Source organism: Gossypium arboreum, chromosome 13 (assembly GCF_025698485.1).
Source record: "Gossypium arboreum isolate Shixiya-1 chromosome 13, ASM2569848v2, whole genome shotgun sequence".
NCBI classification, from domain to species: Eukaryota; Viridiplantae; Streptophyta; class Magnoliopsida; order Malvales; family Malvaceae; genus Gossypium; species Gossypium arboreum.
In genome coordinates, this window is record NC_069082.1 from 51,862,533 (window position 1) to 51,870,165 (window position 7,633).

The 7,633-nt window shown below is 40.0% G+C and overlaps 1 non-coding gene across 1 annotated transcript; it reads right to left on the reverse strand.

Moving 5' to 3' along the window:
• Positions 1-2,681: 2,681 nt before the first annotated feature.
• LOC128287490 (small nucleolar RNA R71) lies at positions 2,682-2,788 on the reverse strand. The gene has a single exon (XR_008278190.1). It is a non-coding gene; the product is annotated as a small nucleolar RNA R71 (small nucleolar RNA).
• Between the last annotated feature and the right edge of the window lie 4,845 nt (positions 2,789-7,633).

Consider the following 7,633-nt stretch of genomic DNA (forward strand, 5'->3'; position numbering starts at 1 on the left):
ATTGACTATTCAAACGATAAAATTAACTCACAAAATTTTCACACATATCAAATAACATGCTTTAAATACTGAAAATGATATTAAAATAATTTTTTGACATCAGATTTTTGGTTCCAAACCACTGTTCCGATTTAGATAAAACCGAGTTGTTAGAACTCTCCCCCTTAGGGATTTTTGTCCCCAAAAATCTTATCAGTGAATAGGTTCGGGTATTATTTTCTCATAGCATCCTCGGGTTCCCATGTAGCTTCTTCAACCCCGTGTTGATGCCATAATACTTTCACTAATGCGATTCTCTCATTTCTCAGTTCTTTGATCTCACGAGCTAAAATTCGGATCAGTTTTTCACTGTATGATAAATTTGACTGTATCTCAACTTCAGTTGGAGAAATAACGTGCGAAGGGTCTAATCGATATCGTCGTAGCATCGATACGTGAAACACATTATGCATCTTTTCTATCTCGTATAGTTTGATGAATCGGGGACTCAATTTTCCTTTCTGACCAAACCGTAATATCTTTTCCTACGGAAACACTTTTAAGAACACTTTATCCCCGATCTGGAACTAAATATCTTTCTATTTCAAATCCGCGTACGATTTCTGTCGATCAGAAGTTGTTTTCAAACTATCTGATAAACCTAATTTATACATATATTTATCCCATGCTTAGCACATTTATGGATGATTTCTCCTTAGATTTGGTGAATTCAATGCTCCTAAGCCTTTAGTTTTATGTTTTATACTTAGGTGAGCATAAGAGAGTAAAAAGAGCGAGAAACGGGCCAAAAATGGAGAAAATGGGCCAATATGGGAAATCAACACCGCCTAGACTTCCTCACACGGGTAGACCACACGCCCGTTCCTATTTCATAGCCTTGGCAACAGTCTAAAGCAATCGCACACGGGCGTGTCACATGGGCATGTCCTTGTCGAGCGCAAGTATAGTTCTATTCAGAAAATGCCACTTTTGAGGGCTCGTAGGCATTCTAAAGCCTATTTAAACACCTGAGGAGGCACTTAGAAAAAACACACGGAGTAGGAGGCAAGGAATTACTCAAGGAAAGCTGATTGATCCATCCCATAAGTCGGATTCATCGTCAAGATTGAAGATCTCCCTACAATTTCCTTCAGGAGTTTTGGGTTTTCTTCATGTTTTGTTATCTTTATTCTTTTGAGATGTTTTCTTTCATAATTATGAACTAAACCCCCTAAATACCTAAGGGGAATGAAACCTAAGACGGATCTTGTTATTATTAACTGAATTGTATGATAAATATTTGGCTTGTTCTTAATTATGTGTTCTTAATTCTTGTTTTAATATTCTAGGATATTGATTCAAGTTAATGCGCTTATTCAGAGGAGCAAAAGTCCCTGTCTAAGAGTAAATTTGTTGTAATTAAGCGGAGTTGATTGCATGCCTAGAGGTAGGGTGACAAGATTTTGCCAGATTAGGGTGAAACCTAATAAGAGAGTTCATAAATCAAGCTAATGCAACATTAAGGTGTTAATTAGAAAGAGATTTCAATTAATCAACCTAGGGTTAGACGTTATTAGTCTCAAGAGAGATAATAATATAACTTAGGGATTCCTATGGATCAAGTCAAATGAGTAAATCGTCTGATTCAGAGTTAAATAACAAGTGAAGTCTAGGTGGATTTTTCCTTGGGTATTGTCTTAATCAATCAAGATTTCCCAAAAGTTTTTCCCCAATTTTCTCTCTGTACACCCTTAGTTTAGTTAATTAGTTTAAATAAACAAATCTCTTAATTATTAGGCTATATAATAAAAAGAAACTAATTACTAGTACTCTTAGTTCCTTTGGGTTCGACAATCCGGTCTTGCTAAAGCTATACTACTGTTCGATATGTACACTTGCCTTCATTGTGATAATAGTTAGTTTCAAGAACGATTAATTATAAATTTTTAAAACCTGTCACGAATATCACGTATCAAGTTTTTGGTGCCGTTGCCAAGGAACTTAAGATATTAGGAACACTCAATTTTTATTACTTTAGCCATTTTACTTTTATTGCAATTTATTTTTTAGTTTAGTTTAATTCTACTTTTCTAACTTTTCTTTTATTTCCTGACAGGTTTTTCTAGTTTATGACCAGAAGAAACCCGTCAGGACCATTACTTTTTAATAGTGAGATCAATCGCTCAGTTCGCAGAAACTAAAGAGAAATAATGAAAAGCTTATGATACAGAGAGGAAGATCAAGAGGACGATATTCACACCACAGCCGAGGAGATGGCTGAAAACCAGGAAAATCCGCTACCTCCTACGATTGCTGCTAATCAGAATCCTGCTCCGCGTACTATGTATGATTATGCTAAACCTTCTTTAACAGGAACTGAATCAAGCATAGTTAGGCCTGCTGTTGCTGCAAATAATTTTGAACTAAAACCTAACACAATTCAAATGATACAGCATTTTGTTCAGTTTGATGGTTTGCAGGACGAGGATCCTAACACTCACTTGGCGAATTTTCTGGAACTTTGTGACACTTTTAAAATTAATGGTGTTTCTGATGATGCCATTCACCTCTGGTTATTCCCTTTTTCATTGAGGAACAGAGCTAAACAGTGGTTGAACTCGTTACCACAAGGGTCAATCACTACTTGGGAACAAATGACTGAAAAGTTTTTATTAAAATATTTTCTGCCGGCTAAAACGGCTAAATTGTGTAATGATATCTCTTCGTTTGTACAGATGGATTTAGAAACACTCTATGATGCATGGGAGAGATACAAGGACCTTTTGAGAAGATGCCTTCACCATGGGTTACCACTCCGGCTACAGGTTCAAACTTTTCGCAATGGCCTGAACCCTTCGACTAGACAGATGGTTGACGCAGCCGCTGGTGAGACTATCAATAATAAGACACCTAAGGATGCTTATGAATTTATAGAAGAGATGTCACTGAATAATCATCAGTGGCATGTCATGAGGACAAAGCCAATGAAAGCAGTGGCATTTTTAATGTCGATTCGGTCACCATGCTCTCTAATCAGGTAGAACTTTTGAATAGAAAAATTGACGGTTTCCTTGGTTATTCACAGGTTCACCCAGTAATGCAATGCAAGTGAAAGAGGAACGAATAATTCAGAGTACCCACCTTATCGCCACAGCATGAAAAATGAGCAATTAAATTATATGGGTAATAATCCTCGACCTCAAAATAATCCCTATAGAAACACTTACAATGCAGGATGAAGAAACCACCCAAATTTCTCACGGGGAGGCCAAGGGAATAAGAGACCACCACCACCTCCAGGTTTCCAACAACCACCTTACCAATAAGAGAAAAAGCCAAACCTTGAAGAGATGCTAACAAAATTCATCTCGGTGTCAGAAACTCATTTTTAGAATACCAAGACAACACTTAAGAATCAACAAGCATCGATCTAAGGGCTCGAAACTCAGATAGGCCAGCTCACTAAATTGATATCTGAATGACCACAAGGTAGCCTACCGAGTAACACTGAATATAACCCAACATACCAACTCAATGCGATTACCATTCAAGATGAGGAAGGGCTAGTTGCACCTGAACCAGAACCGAGGCAAGAAACTGTGGTAAGTAAAGGTAAAGGTGGGGTGGACCACAATGACCAAAAACAGGTAAGTAAAGAATACAAACCACGTGTACCATACCCCAATGCGACAAGGAAAGACCACTCAGACGAACAATCCAGTAAATTCCTTAAACTTTTAAAGAGATTACATATTAACTTACCGTTTATTGAGGCTCTTTCGCAGATGTCGAACGCAGTCAAATTTTTAAAGGAGCTTTTAGCAAATAAGCGGAAGTTAGATGAGGCGTCGCATGTGGAGATGAATGCAGTTTTCTCAGCCATTCTACAAAATAAGTTGGCCAACAAATTGAAAGGTCCAGGGAGTTTTACGATTCCTTATTTAATTTGTAGCTTAGATGTTAACAATGCCTTGGCTGATTTAGGGGCTAGTATCAATGCCATGCCTTACAAAATGTTTAAGCAACTAGGTCTTGGGAAATCCAAACAAACTAGGATGAGCATTCAATTAGCAGATAAAACAACAGATTTCCTAGGGGTATTATTGAAGATGTACTCGTTAAAATTGACAAATTTATATTCTCAGTTGATTCCGTTGTTCTAGACACAGAGGAGGATAGTAAAGTACCTTTAATTCTAGGGAGGCCCTTTTTAGCAACTGCCAGAATGATAATTTATGTTGGTACAGGTGAACTCATACTTCGTGTGGGTGAGGAAACAATCATTCTTCAAGCTCGTAATTCAAGTAACACATCAAATGTCAAGGATGATTGTGTAAATCGTAGTACTAATACTGATCATGTGGTGAAACCTTCTTTGCAGGAAATAGGTTCAAAGAACATACATGAGCCAAGTTCAAGCAACAATAAAGGACCTATCTATGAAGAACGAAGGCTACAAATCGAGGAGCTAGGTAAATGGCTGACACATAAATTGAGAACACACGATAAACCAAAACCACACCATGACCAGCTAAATTTTTCCCCAAATCAACTTAAGGTTGGAGACAAAGTGCTATTAGATGCAGTAGATCCTCGTATTACCACTTCTGAACCAAATGAAGAAATCCCTCTTACGGTACTTAGCACTTTTCCATACGGTACAGTCGAGGTAATTCATTCCAAATTCGGCACGTTCAAGGTAAATAGTACTCGTCTTAAACCTTATGTTGATAAAATTGATAGTAAGGATGAGGAGTGTAAACTCCTCACACCATCGTAACCATGCAAAGAGAGGTAAGTCGAGCTTAGACTCTAAATAAGCGCTTCTCGAGAGGCAACCCGAGCACTAAAAATATTGATTTCTTTAAAATTTTAGTTTTTAACATCTAATCACTAACTGAGTCGTTGAAACACAGGTGTTGTAATCCACACGGCCAGCAACACGGGCATGCTTTAGGCCGTGCTCACACCACGAACAAAGACACGGCCGTGCGATACGGCCGTGTGAAAATAAGGTAAAATTTTTCCCCAACACGAGATGCGATAAGTTGCCATGGTCATGCGACGTGGCCGTGGGCGAGCCTGTCAAAACAACACAGGCGTGCGGCACGCCTTTGTCTAGAAACCGTGGTTAAAACTGAGAATTTAGCACGGACGTGCGACACGCCCGTGCCCACCACCCGTGCTCATGATTGATAAAACAACACGGGCGTGGACCTATTTACACGGGTGTGGGAGAAGCGAACGAAGTAGGACACGGCCGTGTGAACCAACACATCCAAGGAGCACAAGCGTGGGCCAAATTTAGATGCGCCCAAATTTGAAAATCTTGAAATACACGGGCTAAAATAAGGGCACATGGGCGTGTCTCAGGGCCGTGTGCCCCAAAATCTATATAAACCCCTCACTATTCATCATCCCCTTCCCCAAATCCCTAACCCTAGCCACTGCAACTTCAGCACATGCCCTCCCTGCCACGCCCGTGCGCCGACCACAGCACCACCCTCGACGACCCAAGCTCTTCCCTCTTGCGTTTGTGTACTCTTTTCTCTCTATTCTTTTCAAATCTTTTACTTATTTAATGATTTTTTATTGTTTCATTTGACTATTTTAAGTAAATATTCATGGTTATAATGATAGTAATACTTATTCTCTTTATTAGAAATTTTCTATTTTAGTCAATACATTATGCTACATTCATCCATTTTTTTTACTTGGATTTCATGCTTACCCATACCATATTTCATATTATCAAACCCACATGCATTCATTCACTAGATATTCCATTTAGCACTATTCCCATGTTCCTATTGTTAATAATGATTTCTATTAGGATTTAGTTACTTTTCATCTTACCTGTTACCTGTGATGCCCATGAAGTATTCTTCTTCAATTTTAACATACTTGCATACCTCTCGATGCCATTCTTAGGGAGTAATGTCTTAACTTTGACTTTTCATTGCAGGTATACCATGTCAACCTCACGTGGCAAAAAGACCACCGTCCCTACTTCGAAGAAGAGGAAAGGAGCAACGTCATCTTCGGGTCCTACCGCGGAGATCAGACACCCCTTTATTTAGTTTCCCTTAGGACCAGAGGAAGAACTCTTTCAGATACTTCAAGCCCGACCCTTAGGTGAGGGCCGATGCATTGACTAGGCCGCACTTGAACAAGTCTAACTGGCTAACACGGTCAGAGCCCTTCTGTCGACTGATCCATGGGAGCTCTTCTTTGGGATCATCGAGCCAACGTACCTCGAGCTCACACTGGAACTCTGTTCGACCTTTCACTTCCAAATCGTTATGACAGAGTTTGATGATCCAAGAACGGTCCAGTTCCGCCTCAGTGGTTTGGTTCGCCAGTTGAGCGTACCTGAGTTTGGTACGACACTAGGACTGTACACGGAGGAGTTCATGGACGACAACGAACTCGACACCCTCCATCGACATATCCACTATTCTCCTTTGCAGTGTTAGAGTGCTTTAGTCCCTGACTCAGCCACCTATGATCCTAGCCGCTCTAAGGCATCAGCTCTTACCCCATCTATGCGGTACCTACATGCCATCTTGGCCCACATTCTGACAAGACGGTGAGAGAGCACCAGCGTCGTCAACACTCACGACGCCTATTTCTTGTGGAGCATGGCGAACGGGCACGTCTTCGACCTTCCCTATTTCATTGCCCTCGCCATCCGCCATCAAACTGAGTGGCATAGGAAAGGAGTCATCTCCATTGTCCCCTATGTGACTAGACTGGCACGGCACTTCGAGCTCCTCAACACAGCAGCACAATCATCCTCCCTCACTCTCATCGGCCAGATGTCCCCACAGGGCATCTCAAGCATGATTCATATGAGGATGATCGAGAAACGGCGTGGAACCTACCCTCCTAGTACCGCCTCATCTAGTCCATCGAGGAGGAGGACCTAGAGTACATTATTGATGATGTCTCCTACGTCATGAGGACCCACCCTCTCAGCCAACCCCGATCCATCGTCCAGTTCATGCGGCGACTTCATACTCTGACATCTCTGAGTGCCTCACTCGATTTGAGCAGCAGTGTTTTCAGCGATTTGATCACATTGATGCTACTTTACATCAGATTTGTTAGCAACTTCACATCTTATCGCCACCACCACCTCGCAAACCATTTGATGATAACGATGTTTAAGAACTTTTTATTTATTATTTTTATTTTCACTTTTATCTTTATTTATCTTCTTTAAGTACTTTTTATTTTATTTTCCTTTAATATTATTTCATTTTTAGGTTTTATAATTTTTATTGAACAATTTATAGTTTCGGCTATTTCATTGCGAGTAATTATGCTTCCTTATATTTCCTAAAGAGTTTTTGACTTTATAAGAGTTATAAAGAGCTCTAAAGCTCATCATCACTTAGGAATTTGAAACTCTACTGGAAAAGGTTCTCCACAACTACCATGTCCTGCTCGACCACGACTATAGCTATTACCAGATATAATATTCTTTTGGCATAGGACTTATAGACTAATGAACCTCTACCACCACCGGAGTATCCTCCTCCACTCTTATCAGGGCCTTGGCCGATTATTCTCCATAACTCCAATTCAAGGAGTCCATTCATCATTTAGGAAGTTTCACGTCTCTCCCTATCTTATTATCTTATATCTATAT